This window comes from Larus michahellis, chromosome 3 (assembly GCF_964199755.1).
Source record: "Larus michahellis chromosome 3, bLarMic1.1, whole genome shotgun sequence".
NCBI lineage: Eukaryota > Metazoa > Chordata > Aves > Charadriiformes > Laridae > Larus > Larus michahellis.
Genome location: NC_133898.1, coordinates 127,476,803 through 127,492,018, shown reverse-complemented (window position 1 = coordinate 127,492,018; position 15,216 = coordinate 127,476,803). Strand labels below are relative to the sequence as shown.

The window sequence follows — 15,216 nt, the reverse complement described above, 5'->3', positions numbered from 1 at the left end:
GAGGGCTGACCTCATGCTCCTGCTATTCTTGCTCTCTGCAAGAACACAGACTTGGCCCATGCTTCTGACTCCTGCTGGCATTGATGACTGCTGTGGATCAACTGTGTCTGTCCGTGAGCTTGTGCTCAGAGTAAATGTTTCTGTGCACACCTTGCCATATTGTTAAAGAAACAGCAAGGGTTTTTACTGAGGTTCACAGTTCTCAGTCAAGTCAAAGGCAGATAACAGATTGTTCTCTCCAAAAATCACAGTTGGCAGAGTCCTGGTGGTGTAGCCACTCCTCATCTCATCCCACTTTTCCTCTTGTATTTGCTCAGCGTGTCTGTAAGAAGGATTTCTACAGCTAGCTTGTTTTTGTGAGGCTTTATGCACTCACGTTTCACCCACTGTTTCTCAGAGCATCTTGATTAGAGGGATGCCCATGCATGATGAGTTGAGGAGGGGGCTTACTTGATGTCATCATACATCAGACTGTTTCCCACAGTTACATGAGGCCATAACCTCACTGAACTCAGAGATTATGACTGACTATTGAAGACCAGAGTTGGGTGCAGCTGCATCAACCCAGAGAGACACTAGCTGAGTAGAGACAGGAAATTATTCCCAGATTTGCTCCTCTGATGACTCCAAACCGCCCAAACCCATCCTCCTTGTATTAATTAAGCTGCAGTGGGTAGGCATGTCTCTCTTCAGCTGCTGTCAATCTATTGCTCATTTCCAGCAGGGAGATAACAGCTAGGAGGTGACTAGATTGTCCCTTCCTTCTCTTCCACTCCAGTTTGAAGCCTGCTTTTGCAACAAACAGAAGGCACACAGCAACAGCTTTGTTTCCTGCCTCACTAATAATGGTTTTAATAATTACCTCAAATTGGTTTTGCTCCACTTAAATATTTTTCTACTGCAAGAAAACATCAGCTCCATCCTTGTAAACTGCTGAGTGAACAGTTATAGTTTGTTTGCAACACATACGCAATGAATTAAAAACATCTTAGCGTAAGAAAATCCAGCAACCTCCATCAATGCCAGGAGATGGCCAAATATTTCAAACAATGTCTGCTTGGTCTTTGCCTCTGGGTATGAACTGTTGTCTTGGAGTGCCCAGAATTAATACTGGCTGCAGGTTTCCCTGTTCATTTCCTTCAGCTTGAGCTACCTCTTTAACTGACGTGGCCTGTGCCCTCTGTTAAATTTTGTAGGTAATTTTGTGGTCCCAGCAGTGCTCTCCAGGGGCAGAAGTTAAGGTGGATTGGGGCTATGCCCATGCTAAAATAAATAAAGTGGTGGCAGACCACGGACATGGAAACACAATCCTCTGCTCTGCAAAAATGCTTACAATAGCCCCTGGCATGCTTTTGTCCTGGGCCAATTAAGGCTCTCGCAAACAATTCTTGGGTGCAGTTTGGGAGTTAAAGTGGGCCAAGGAACATTCCCAGTTGGTCTGTTGGATGAATCCATCCTATTTTGAAAGCTGAGAGAGTTTAATAGATGAATGCAGCCAGACCATGTCAGTTGGCCTCAGTGTCTGGGAATACTCCTGGGCACATTTAATTTACTAGTGAAGATGTAGCCAGAATGTCTCTTCAGGACCATTCATTACTTATATATCTGTGTTGAAGTCGATTTTTTTTTTTGCACTAGTCTGATTGTATCCCACTGCCTCTGGTTTTAAAGCTCTTATTTTTTCTTTTGGCTGCCATAGCTGATCTGGGATGTGATCTGCTGTCTTCATAAATCTGCACTGTGTCGGTTTACTCAGTCTTCAAAGATGCTCAGATTCCAAGAGCTGATGTTTTGGGGTTTTTTTCCCACTCTGAGAGGATTAAGCAGCCCTGATTATAGTCAATTAAAAGGCATCCTTTCTCTTTTTCAGCCTATGTGTTAAATTTTTTGAACAGTTTTTTGTTCTTTTCTACCTTTTTAGTTACTCTCTGATATTTTAGATAGTCAGCACAGTCATTGCTGACTCTGTACAGGTAAGGATAGCTGGGTAGGAAAAATCTGCTGATGTCCACTTCATTTTTAACTCTATGAGTGCCTCCATGCTCCTGAGCTGCTTGGAGCAGGATATGTCTCATAAGAACAGTGGGGAGCGTGGTGGTACTGCTCTGCAGTACCAGATGTGGCTGCAAAGATCTCAGACCTTCTGACTACCTTTGTGCTGGTAAATTACTAAGCACCAGAGCCAATTTTATGTCCTTTGGGTTGACTTTCAGTGTGGCCACATACATAATTATTAAGCTCCTTTATCCTCCAGACCAGCCTGGTTGCATCCAAACTGAAAAGGTCGCAGATCACGCTAACCCTCAGACAGCTTCTAGACACTTTTTTGGTCAGTGTTAGTTGACCTAGACAAAAAAACATGCCAAGCGTTGTTCTAGGAATGTAAACTATGTGTGACTGAGTACCGGGGCTAAGGCATAAGTGTAGACATAGCCTCAGTGTATCTCTTTTTAGGGCTGATGGAAAATTTCTGTGTCCCACTGTGTCCCAGAAGGCAGAGTTGAGCCTGGAAAATGTATGGTTTAAGCTTTTGAGATTTTTCAGCACGGGCAGCATGTCTAACATGCCGTCCCTACTCCAACCCTAGATGAAGAAATGTCTCTGTGGCGGTTCAGACATTTATTCTGCTTGTATTTTTCTGTCTTCTGTGCAAGAAAGAAATTCAGCCCACCAGAATCTCAGGTTTTGTTGTTGCTGGCTGCAGTGTTCATAGCTAGGTTCTGAGATGTTTTGTCCCTCCTCAGTCCTCATTGGCATTACTAGTGTTGAGAGTGATTTCCCCCCTCCTATAGGAGACATTTGGTGCCTGGGAGTAGGAGGACTCGGAAAGGTTACAGTTTCCCTCAAATCCTTTGTATTGGTCTCTCAGATATGGAATAAAAGCAAGAGCATTAATTAAAAAAGCACCTGCGGAAGCGAAGCAAAGGGCGAAGTGATGTCTTCCCACTCTTACAGTGTTGGTTCTGTTGGTTAAGGCAGGGAGAAGACAGATTTGGGGAGTACTGGAGATGCTTGGGCAGTCTTCAAAGAAGTAGTTTTCATTGATGCTACTTGCTCAAATTTTATGTAAAGGTAGAACCAGAACTATTCCTGTTCACAACATATTGTATGCAGAGACTTCTTGCATCCGTCTCTCCAAATGTTCAAGGCCATGTTGGATTGGGCTTCGAGCAACCTGGTCTAGAGGGAGGTGTCCCTGCCCAGAGCAGGGGGGTGTAACTAGATGATCTTTAAGGTCCCTTCTAACCCGAATCATTCTATGATTCTTGTAAACCCCTTTTCACTAGTTATTAAGTGGACAGAATTGATAACTAAGTTTTGGTGTTTATTCCCAAATTTACTGTGTATGATTTGGATTACCTGTTAAAATACTGACCATCTGAGCTTGAATTACATGAAGAATCTGAAAATTAAACTAGAATGTAGCTGGCAGATTCCGGGAAACCTTTGTTCCCAGCAACAGGAGAAGGTGAAGCATCAGGCTGGATATGAAGGCTGGACCTTGTGTAAGTACATCCTTAGCTCCCCATAGGACTCAGTTCCTAAAAAGTAAAGCGCTCTTTCTTTTCCTGCTCTCTTTCAACTCTAAGCTATCTGAGCAGTGTCTCACTGTCAGCTTTTTTGGAACATATCAAAGGGGGGCTTCCTTTCTCCATAGGTCCTTGGCCATAACACTTTCCAGGCAGATAATCTTAATCTGTTCTTGCTCCAATCTGGCCTTGTCAGTTTGTACAGACCAGCGGAATGATCACTAAACGGTGATGTAAACACTGTTATGGTTAACCATGGTGCTCTGATCTTCCCTGATCATCCTATTTACTACCAAGATGGCTGATAATGCCTGGAGTTAAAACGTGGTTGTGGTGCCTCAGAGATGCAGTGCAGGCTTTGATGATACAGATCTGATCAAAGTCCATATGCCCCTTAGATGCCTGCTGGATGCTTGTGCAAAGGTCAGGTGTCTTTAGTGCTCTCCCAGAAGGTTTTTAATGGAGGGAGCTGCTAGCTTTTATCCTTTCTCATAATTTTATGAGGCAGAATCCCCCCTCCCTCAGGCAAGCAGCCAGCCTGCCACTAGCTATTCGCTTTAAAATTATGATGAAGCTTGAAATAAAACACAGCCATGGACTGAACCCACTAACCCTCAGTCCAAAGGTATTAAGGCTGCCGGTTGATATAGACAATATCTAGTTCTTGGAAATGTTTTGCTTCTAGCACCCTGGATGATTAGGAAGAGAGGACTAGGCAAAAAAGATAATGATTCCGTATTTGCTGTGGAAATGGCAAGTGCAATTAGAATTGCCAACTGAGTTGTGATCAAAATTCTGATTAATTACTTACTGCTATTTCACAGAGAAGAAATTAGTGCGTATCTAATTGGCATTACTGAAATGTATTCTGTGCCTCACTTGCATAAATTAAATGTAAAGAAAAAATCTACTGCGTGTGTATGAGAGCGAGTGAGAGGGAGCAAAGGAGAGTGTATGATACTGGGCAAGATCCTCAGGTGAAGCAAATCAGGACTATTCCGATAAAGTCTCTGGATGGTGAAGCTTGGACTCTGGATGCTAAAAGAGGTACTTTGATTTAGGTGCTTACTGAGGGTCTGTGCTATATAAAAAGAGGAGGTCAGACTAGAGGATCACAGCAGCCTTTCTTCCAGTCTTATCGAATCTCTTTCTGTCAAAACCGGTCACAGCAGTATCAAATCCTATTTTCAGCTCATGAGGCCACGGCACCAACCCCACCATACCATCACAGACTTTCTATCGGATTGCTTATTTATTTCAATTTCAGCTCTGCACATGCTCTAGGCACATATACAATAATGGCAATTACACATCCTACAAAGCACATCAATATTTTTAGTATGAAAGAGAAGGAAAATGCAGTGCTATGATTCCAGTGCTTTAATCGGCAGGACCACATTATGTCAATGAAGCAGGGACATGAAGGACTGATTAGATAAATTCCCCCTTGCAGTTCCAGCTCCCAGCACTGAAGTGCCCACCATGTTCTGAAAATGAAATGTATGCATTAAAAATGTATCTGCATTTATTTTCCCTCTGGTGTTTTTTTTTTGTTGGGTTTTTTTGGGGGGTTTTTTTGTTTGTTTGTTTTTTGTTTTTCTTTTTTTCTTTTTTTAACAAACAGAATCTTATGGAAAGGAAAAGAAAAGAAAAGAAAAAAGACATCTCTAGATGGGAGCTTTGGCAGTCCAATTGCTCTCTCTAAAGAAGTCAACTTGGTACCCTGGCTGAGAGGGCTGTCGATGTCAAAGGGGATTAGATGAGCCTCCTCCTCCCTGTTGTCCCTCAATTAACATTTATTCTCCAAGCAGAAATGGGAGAAAAGTTGCAGAAGAGATGAAGCAAAAAGACCCTGTAATTTTTCTAATCTGTGGAATTTATTATTACCTTCAAAGAAGTTATTTTCCTAAGCAGGGGCTTAATTCTGCTTGCATACTGTCAGTGTAGCTACACCAAATCTAATGGTTCACTCCAATACTCCCCCAAATTGCAGAGAAATCAAGAAGCTATATTAATTGCCTTGCAGCACCTTGCCATTTTCCTTCCCTTTCCTTGCCTTTTGCCTATCGTCATTACAGTGGCATGGAAGTATATGTTCTAACCATAAAATATTCTTTTTTGTTTCTTATCCCACCTCTTAAACAAATATTTCATTTCTGCCCACTTGAGTCTGAAAGGGCACAGCCATCACAGGTCAGCTGTAATGTTCTTTCTCTTCCTCTCTTCCTATCTCTGCCTCTCTTATCTCCATGATCTTTTTTCTGTCTCCCTCCCCCTCCAGACAGCTTTATTACATTCAGATCTCTACTTCTGAGGCCTCGGTGCCTGAGCTCCCATTCCATGTGAGCCACTGAGAGCAAAAGGAAAAAAAAAAAGGCAAGATTCCCTTATGTCACTCCTCCCCAGGATGTCCTTGGCAACACAGGGATCTTTCCTACAGCACATCCTTCTGGTTGGGTCTTCAGGTTACAGAGATCAGTGCTGCCAGAATTATTAACCCTTTTTGGGCCTCAGGGAGACATAAAATGCAAGTACAAGAAAGTGCAAATTCATTTTTGACAACCAGTAACACGCGCTTGACGTAACATATCACCCTTCTGGGCAGGATTTGGGTTGGAAAATGAGACATCTGCTGAAAACTCTTCTCCAGGGAAATTATACATAAACAGAATTCCTGTGGAATTCTCCACAAGGAGAGTGGTTACAGACCAGATGTCTTGATAAGGCAATGCAAATTTAGAACTGGGTTGGACCAATTTTCTACCTGTTGGATTAGTTTTAGTACTTAGTACCTAGTACTTAGTATTTAGTATTTAGTACTTAGTGTACTGTGACTCTGTAATGAGCCTTTCTATGCTAGTGGGATGCAAATATGTCCTACAAGGCTTCACCCTGGTGTCCCTATGATTTCCAGGTGAGGATGGGAAAGCTGAGCAGTCCTGCTGGACAGACTCTTTGTAGGCTCTTCAAACTGTCTTGGCTCTTCATGGCACTCTGGGACCTGAGAGATGCTCTCTGATGCCCCAAACCAGCAGACAGACCCACGCAGGTTCCTGCTGAGAGCCTGCCAGTTAAATTTTTCAATTGGTATGCCCAGAAAATGAAATATATTATGACACTGTTGATGCCAAGGAATAAAAAAGTGAAAATCCTGTTTGTGATCATCTTATGTATCTGTCCGGCAATGCCGGTGTTACAACAAAAAAATAACAGACCCGAAATTGTCCATACTGGCAATTCTTTTCATAAAGTTAAATAATATAGACTATTTTGCATGAAGGGCATCCTTTAAACACTTGCAGCATGCCTGAGCTAAATGGCCTTTGGGAATCCTGTGTCATTCTCCCTATCTTAACTCAGTTTCATGCTCTTTTTTCCACTGGTGCTAAAGCACTAAAAAGTCTCAAAGAAACAAATCTCCTTAATGCACCTGTCTAGTTTCCTGTGCACAGCTACTGTATTCCTACGTGACAGCTTTGAATGAAATTTTGTAGCAATTGACTATTTGTATGATAACAACTTATTTAGGGCAATGATAAATAAATACATAGTATCCCAACACTAAGAGTAACAAAAATGTTATTTACTGTTATATTTTAGGGACTGAGCATAAGGTAAGTACTCTCAATAACTTTTTTTTTTCTTTTCCTTTTTCTTTTTCTTCCCCCCCCCCCACCCCCCCCAACAATCTGAGGATTGGCCCATGTAGGAATGCAGCTTTATAATTTTATTCTCAGATAGGGTCAAAACATCAGCTGTTTTATATTGGCCTACACATCAAGCTGTCATCAAATAGACCACCTGGGAAGTGGCCTGCTGGGAATGCATTTTACCCATCCAAACAGGGACATCCAAACCTTTGCAAGCTCAACCCCCAGAAATTACAGGGAAGAGCAGAGAACAAATGGGCTTCGGTTTTAATCCCTTCAAGCACCATATGATGGGCCGTTACTTCTCTTTTCTGTTTCCCATTGCAGGCTAGGATGTTTTTAGACTAAACAGGTCCCTGTAACATGAAACCCGGCCATCATTTATGGAAGTACCCTGTGCAGTGTGGTTAATACATAAAAAGTTAAGAAAAATAAAAAGACAACCTTTACTCTATTAGCAAAAGACTCTTCAAAGCCATTCTTTTGCTCTGGGCTTTTACAATAATAAGCTGAAAAAATACATTAGAGAGCAGACTCCTTTCTAGCCACTTCATATTTCATTTTGCCTCTCACTTGTCTATTTATTTTCATGTCTTTCCTGATTACTTCTCAATTGTAGAAAGACAACATTAGGCACAATGAGTTTTAAATATACTCCCTGGCCAAAATAACTCCAAGGGCTGTCTGAAATTTCAAACAGCTCAGTAGTAAGTCTGGAATAAAATGCAAAGAGAGTGATGCCTACTAGTTAGAGCGGGACAGTCAGGACTAGGTGGGTGTTTGCAATCCTCCACCAGTGTGGTTATTCTTTTTCTATTTGAGCACTGTACCACACAACCAGGATCAGTGTGACTTGGAGCTCATTAACATTTATATGAAGATGAAGAACACTATCTGGTAAAGCACAAGAGATGCTCCAGCTCCAAACCCACTCTTTCGAGACCTGGACAGGCTGGAGAGTTGGGCCGAGAGACATCGTATGAAATTCAATAAGGGCAAGTGTTGGGTGCTGCACCTGGGGAGGAATAACCCCATGCACCAGGACAGGCTGGGGGCTGACCTGCTGGAGAGCAGCTCTGTGGAAAGAGACCTGGGAGTCCTGGTGGACAACAGGATGACCATGAGCCAGCAATCATGTGCCCTTGTGGCCAAGAAGGCCAATGGCATCCTGGGGTGCATCGAGTGTGGCCAGCAGGTGGAGGGAGGTCATCCTCCCCCTCTACTCTGCCTTGGTGAGGCCTCACCTGGAGTGCTGTGTCCAGTTCTGGGCTCCCCAGTTCAAGAAGGACAGGGAACTGCTGGAGAGGGGACAGCAAAGGGCTACCAAGATGGTGAGGGGACTGGAACACCTCTGCTACGAAGAAAGGCTGAAGGATTTGGGTCTCTTCAGTCTGGAAAAAAGATGACTGAGGGGGGACCTTATCTACACTTATAAATACTGAAAGGGTGGGTGTCAGGAGGATGGGTCCAGGCTCTTTTCAGTGGTGCCCAGTGACAGGACAAGAGGTAATGGGCACAAACTTGAGCATAGAAAGTTCCACATCAACATGAGGAGGAACTTCTTTCTTTTGAGGGCGGCAGAGCCCTGCACAGGCTGCCCAGAGAGGTGGTGGAGTCTCCGTCTCTGGAGACATTCAAAATCCGCGTGGAGATGTTCCTGTGCAACTTGGTCTGGGTGACACTGCTCTGGCAGGGGGTTGGACTAGATGATCTCCAGAGGTCCCTTCCAACCCCTATCATTCTATCATTCTGCAATTCCCTGTTGGAGCTGTCCAAAAGAGTTTCATGGGACAAGGAACAAGCCTTGGACTACCTAAAACAAGCACGCATGAATCACAGAATCACAGAAACTTCAGAGTTGGAAGGGACCTCTAGAGATCATCTAGTCCAACTCCCCTGCTAAAGCAGGATTGCCCAGAGAACATTACTCAGGACTGCCTCCAGGCAAGTCTTGAAAATCTCCAGAGAAGGGGACTCCACACCCTCCCTGGGCAGCCTGTTCCAGTGCTCTGTCACCCCCACCGTAAAGAACTTTTTCCGTGTATTTGAACGGAACTTCCTATGTTCCAACTTGTGCCCGTTGCCCCTTGTCCTGTCACTGGGAACCATTGAAGAGTCTGGCACCATCCTTCTTCAACCCACCCTTTAGATACTTGTATGTCATAATAAGGTCTCCCGTCAGCCTTCTCTTCTCCAGGCTAAAGAGTCCCAGTTCTTTCAGCCTTTCCTCATAAAGGAGATGCTCCAGTCCCATAATCATCTTAGTTGCCCTTCACTGGACTCGCTCCAGTAGTTCCCTGTCCCTCTTGAACAGGGGAGCCCAAAACTGGACACAGTATGCCAGTTGTGGCCTCACCAGTGCAGAGAAGAGGGGGAGAATGACCTCCTTTGACCTGCTGGCCACACTCTTCTCTATGCAGCCCAGGATTCCATTGGCCTTTTTAGCAACAAGGGCACATTGTTGGCTCATGGATAATTTGCTGTCTACCAGGACCCCCAGATCCTTCTCCTCAGAACAACTTCCCAGCAGATCCATCCCTAACCTATACTGGTGCTTAGCATTCTTCCTCCCCAGGTGCAGGACCTTGCACTTGCTTTTGTTGAACCTCATGAGGTTCTTCTCTGCCCAGCTCTCCTGCCTGTCTAGGTCACGCTGGATGGCAGCACGGCCCTCTGGAGTGTCAGCCGCCCCTCCCAGCTTGCTATCATCAGTGAACTTGCTGAGCATACACTCTGTCCCATCATCTAGGTCATTAATGAGTATACTGAACAAAATTGGGCCGAGTATTGACCCCTGGGGGACACCACTGGTTACAGGCCTCCAACTGGACTCTGTGCCGCTGATCACAACCCTCTGAGTTCTGTCACACAGCCAGCTCTCGATCCACCTCACTGTCACCTCATCTAGCCCATACTTCCTCAGCTTCCTAATGAGGATGTTATGGGAGACAATGTCAAAAGCCTTGCTAAAGTCAAGGTAGATGACATCTATGGCTCTCCCCTCATCCAGCCAACCAGTTATAACATCATAGAAAGCTATCAGATTGGTCAAGCGTGATTTGCCCTTGGTAAATCCATGCTGACCACTTCCAATAACTTCCTGTTCCTCAAAGTGTTTGGAGATGACATCCAGAATGAGTCGCTCCATTACCTTCCCAGGGACAGAGGTGAGACTAACCAGCCTGTAGTTCCCTGGGTTCTCCTTCTTGCCTTTTTTGAACATTGGAGTGATGTCATCCTTCCTCCATTCCTCAGGCACCTTTCCTGTTCCCCATGACCTTTCAAAGACAATGGAGAGTGGTCTAGCAATAACATCTGCCAGCTCTCTCAGCACTCGCGGGTGCATCCCATCAGGACCCATGGATTTATGAATGTCCAGCTTGGCCAAGTGGTCTCTGACCCGGTCCTCCTCAACTGAGGGAAAGTCTTCCTCTCTCCAGACCTTCCCCCTTGCCTTCAGGGTATGGGATTCGTGAGAGACAGCTTTAGCAGTGAAGACCAAAGAAAAGAAGGCATTCAGTAGCTCTGCCTTCTCTGTGTCTTCCACCACTAGGGGACCTGTCTCATTCATCAGCAGGCCTACATTTTCCCTAGTCTTTCTTTTTCTATTGATATACTGAAAGAATCTCTTCTTGTTGTCTTTAACTGCAGTGGCCAAGCTGAGTTCTGATTAAGCTTTGGCCCTTCTTATTTTCGCCCTACATAGCTTCATTATATCTTGATAATCCTCATAAGTTGCTAAGCCCCTTTTCCAGAAATGTAAGCTTCCCTTTTTTTCCTGAGGTCCAGCCAAAGCTCTCTATTTAGCCAGGCTTGTCTTCTTCCCCGTCAGCTCATTTTTCGAGACATGGGGATGGCCTTCTCCTGTGCTTCTAAGAGCACCTGCTTGAAGTATGACCAACCTTCCTGGGCACCTTTACTCTTCAAAACTGCCTCCCAAGGGACACTCTCAACCATGCTCCTAAACAGGCTAAAGTCTGCCCTTCAGAAATCCAAGGTGGTAGTTCTGCTGGCTCCCCACCTTGCTTCACCAAGAATTGAAAATTCTACCATTTCATGGTCACTGTGCCCGAGAAGATATCCAACCTTTACATCCCCCACAAGACCTTCTCTGTTAACAAACAGTAGGTCCAGTAGGGCACTTCCCTTAGTTTGTTCCTTCACCAGCTGTGTTAGGAAGTTGTCTTCCACACACTTCAGGAACCTCTGGGACTGTTCCCTCTCTGCTGTGTTATATTTCCAGCAGACATCTGGGAAGTTGAAGTCCCCCACAAGAACAAGGGCAAATGATCATGAGACCTCTGCCAGCTGCTTATAGAAAATACTTCATCAGATTCTACATCCTGATTAGGGGGTCTATAACAAACTCCTATCACGATGTCTGCCTTGTTGGCCTTCCCCTTAATTCTTATACATACACACTCAACACTGCCATTCACACTAAGTTCTAGACATTCAAATCTGCCCCTAACATAGACGGCCACCCCTCCACCTCTCCTTCCTTGCTGATTGCTTCTGAAAAGTTGATAGCCATCGATTACAGCACTCCACTTCTGTGTGTCTTCCCACCATGTTTCTGTGATGGCAACTATATTATAGTTTCCTTGCTGTACAATGGCCTCCAGCTCCTCCTGTTTATTCCCCGTACTGCATGCATTAGTGTAGATGCACTTCATCTGGGCTAGCTGTTCTGCTACTTCCTTGGGGGGACAAGCCCAAATTCGCACCTGATCATGCTCGGACACTTCTGTAGTTCCCAAATTACGTATAATCTGATGTATACTGAGTATAACAACTATTTGCAAAAGTAAGCCTCAAAGCTTCTTCAAACCATCTTGCAAGTGTGTGAAGTTGTGCAGGAAAGTGTCATCAGGATCACAGATCTTCTTTAAGTAATTTTCAACCCTGGCAGCTTCTCTGGACATACATAGTTTTGTCCTAGTAAACATATAAAAGCCTAAAATGTAGATATACTATGATTTGTGATAAAGCCTTCAGAAACTGGATCTAACTTTGTAGTTAGCCTTGCTCTGAGCAAAAGGTTGACATAAATGACATGCAGAAATCTATTCTGACCTATTTTTCCCTAAGATTTGATGTAGGCATGATATTTTAGGACTTTGTCTACTGACACTTTTGATTTTCATGTAAGTGGTGTTTGAAACCAGTCTCCTTCTATACCTGCACACTTTTTGGTTCCAGAGGTTACAAATTAAGTTTTTAGGCTCTTGTTGTGTTTGCTCAGATGTCTTTTTTGCAATAAATTCTGTTTCCATGCTTTCCAAGGTATTTTGCTCATTGCCCCCTTTGTTTCCTATGTGAGCTGTACTGCTCAGGAGCAGGGTGAGACATGGTCTGCAGGGTGGCTGCACCAGGGTCAGGTGGGAATATCTGGATCCAGTATCTCAGTCATTGTAGCTACAAATGCCAAATGCAGAGTTTGATCTTTTTCAGGGTTTTTCTCTCTCTCTTTTTTTTTTTTTTCCCCAGCTTGTTTAAATCTCTGTTAGGGATAGTAGAACTTTCTTTCTTATTTTCTGGTGGTAATGGCTTCATCTCCCTTCTGCCTTTCTCCTTGTTCACAACTGGAGAAGACAGTTACTTTAAAGGTGTGTACAGAGTTATCATTTCCCATTTATTTCAGAATAGAAACACCCTTTACCCTAGCTGTTCTGCAAGCCTCGTTAACTACATCATTAGGAGATGGGCTCATTTCACCTAACTTCAGCTGGTCAAATACAGGCCTGCAGTCCAAACCAGCTATCCAGGTTTGTCATATAACCAGTAGAGACAGATACCTCCAGAAGTGATAAAATCCATCCAAGAAAAAGCAGGAATGAATGACCCTCTAAGAGTGTCTCCTTTTTTTCTCTCTCTAATGATTATTGTCTAGATGAACAGCCTAGACAAGACAATTAGCTTAGACTAGATGCTTAACATTTAGGCAGCTAAAATTAAAGTGATGAATCCCATTCTGTGTGCTCAGATAATGACTCTAGCCTTTGTATCTCAAATTTTAGCTCTTCAATATGTTTTCATAGATATTCAGATTCTGTGCTATGGTTTCAGATTAATTTCGATTTCTAAGCCTTAAAATACTTACCTCCCATTACTGTTCATTGTCATAAATATGTCATGGCATAATATAGCTGTCGGTACCTGTGATGAAATCCTTCTTCTTTAAGATTCAACTCCATAGCCCATACAGGACTAATATTGCTGAAAATCACCCTAATAATGTCACAGGGACTTTTGTGCTTGCAAACCTTTCTGTCATAAGCACAGGCTCTAGGACTGTGTCTTCAGCCAAGGCAGGTGCAAATAAGATTGTAACATTTTTTGATAACCTGAGCAAAGAAAGAAAGAAAGAGTGGACAGAAGGATGCTGATAAAAAGATATTGGTGGCATTGAGCAGGATGGGGAGAGAGCTCAAGTAGTCTCCTCATCTATCCAATTACTCCAAAGTGTCATCTATACTTACACTGCTCCCGAGAGAAATTAATATAACCTGCAAAAAACCATATCTTCAATTGTGTTAGTTACACCAGGTTCCTAATGGGCTTGTTTCAAAGCCTTGCTATTTATTTATTTTTTTAACTAGAATGAGGTTTTTCGGATTTCTAACCTAAATCTTCCTGCTTAAAATATTAACACTTGTTTTTTCTTCTGTCTGCATTGAACATGGGAAACCAACCTTCCTCTCTGATCATTTTTCTGAAGCCCCTATAAACTAATCTTACCCTTTAATATACTAATTGAAATGTCTGCAGTCTTTCTGGACTGAACTTGGGATATTTTAAGTATGTTTGTTTAAATCGTATATCTGGTGAGGAAAGAAAAAAGCTTTTTCAATAAATTAGTTTTACAGAAAAGAATGTGGTCCAAAAATATTATAATTTCTCAGGTAAAGCTGAAAACTTAGTAAAGTTTTGCTTTTAGTCAAAATATTTGATTTGTTAATGAACAAAAAAAAAGGGAAAACAATTTTAGGGCAAAAGCTGAACTCTGACTAGTCTTCTCCTTCACGTATGTCTTATAAAAATAATTGTCATTTTTAAGCTTCATTCTAACCCAAATACTTCCAAAATCTGCAGGTATTTGGTATTTTCCTCTGGCCCACTTCTAATGGAAAATCGCTCGGTCTCTTTGTGAGGCTGTTCCCAGGACGAAAGAACTGTTCTCATTGGGAAGAAATGATAATAATAATACTAAAATGGAGTTCCCTGCAAATTTTATTTTGAGGCAGTTCATTTTATCCCCTAACTTTATTTTTGCAGAAGAAAAGGATGATTTGTCTTTGCAGTGACTGCAGGCCAAGGAGGGAAAGAGAAGCTGAGAACCTTCCCGTCCATAACAAAAACTGGCAGCGATAGTCCTAATAGAGTTCAAGTTTATTTGACTAATTCTTTCACCACTTGTCAGAGAACATACTTTTGTTTGCATTAACAAACTGAGCTCTTTCCTCCCCCATTTCTCCAGCGAGCAGCACAAGCACTTGTGTGGAACACACATTACCGCTAACTGTTACGATGTTTGCTGTCAAACTCATTTATTTATGCAACTGCTGTGGAAAGGCCTGGGGCCCATAAGCAGCCCTGAAAGATTTCAGAGCCCTGGTGTGGGGTCATGAAAGGGAAAGTGAGGGGGAGGGCGAAGCCTCCACTGGTTATGAGAAAGGAACTGACACAGGAAATGGTCACATATGGCACAGATTTATTGTGTCCGGGACTTCCCATTCAAAACTCATTATATCCACAGCTCAGAGCAGTGCATGGCACAGCCACATTCATTTTTAGGTCTGGCATCTGATGAAATGGCTGTTCTGCTGTCAGGTGGTGGTGGTAGTTTTATCATTCCTTGGCCAGAGAGGCAGTGACTGGAGCTGCTTCGGTAAAGGCTCTGCCATTCGCTGCCCTTGCCTGTATGTTGGGTACCAGTTTGACTAAAGCTTTGGTCAATACGGTTGTTGTTTGGGAGGAGAGAAAAGTCCTTCTGGGCTTTAAATACACCTAAAGGAAACCAGGATTATCTCAAG

The 15,216-nt window shown here is 43.3% G+C and overlaps 1 protein-coding gene across 1 annotated transcript in view; it reads left to right on the top strand.

The window, feature by feature from the left end:
- The window catches only part of PKHD1 (PKHD1 ciliary IPT domain containing fibrocystin/polyductin), a 276,108-nt gene that overhangs the window by 217,855 nt on the left and 43,037 nt on the right, over positions 1–15,216 (top strand). The window lies entirely within an intron of this gene.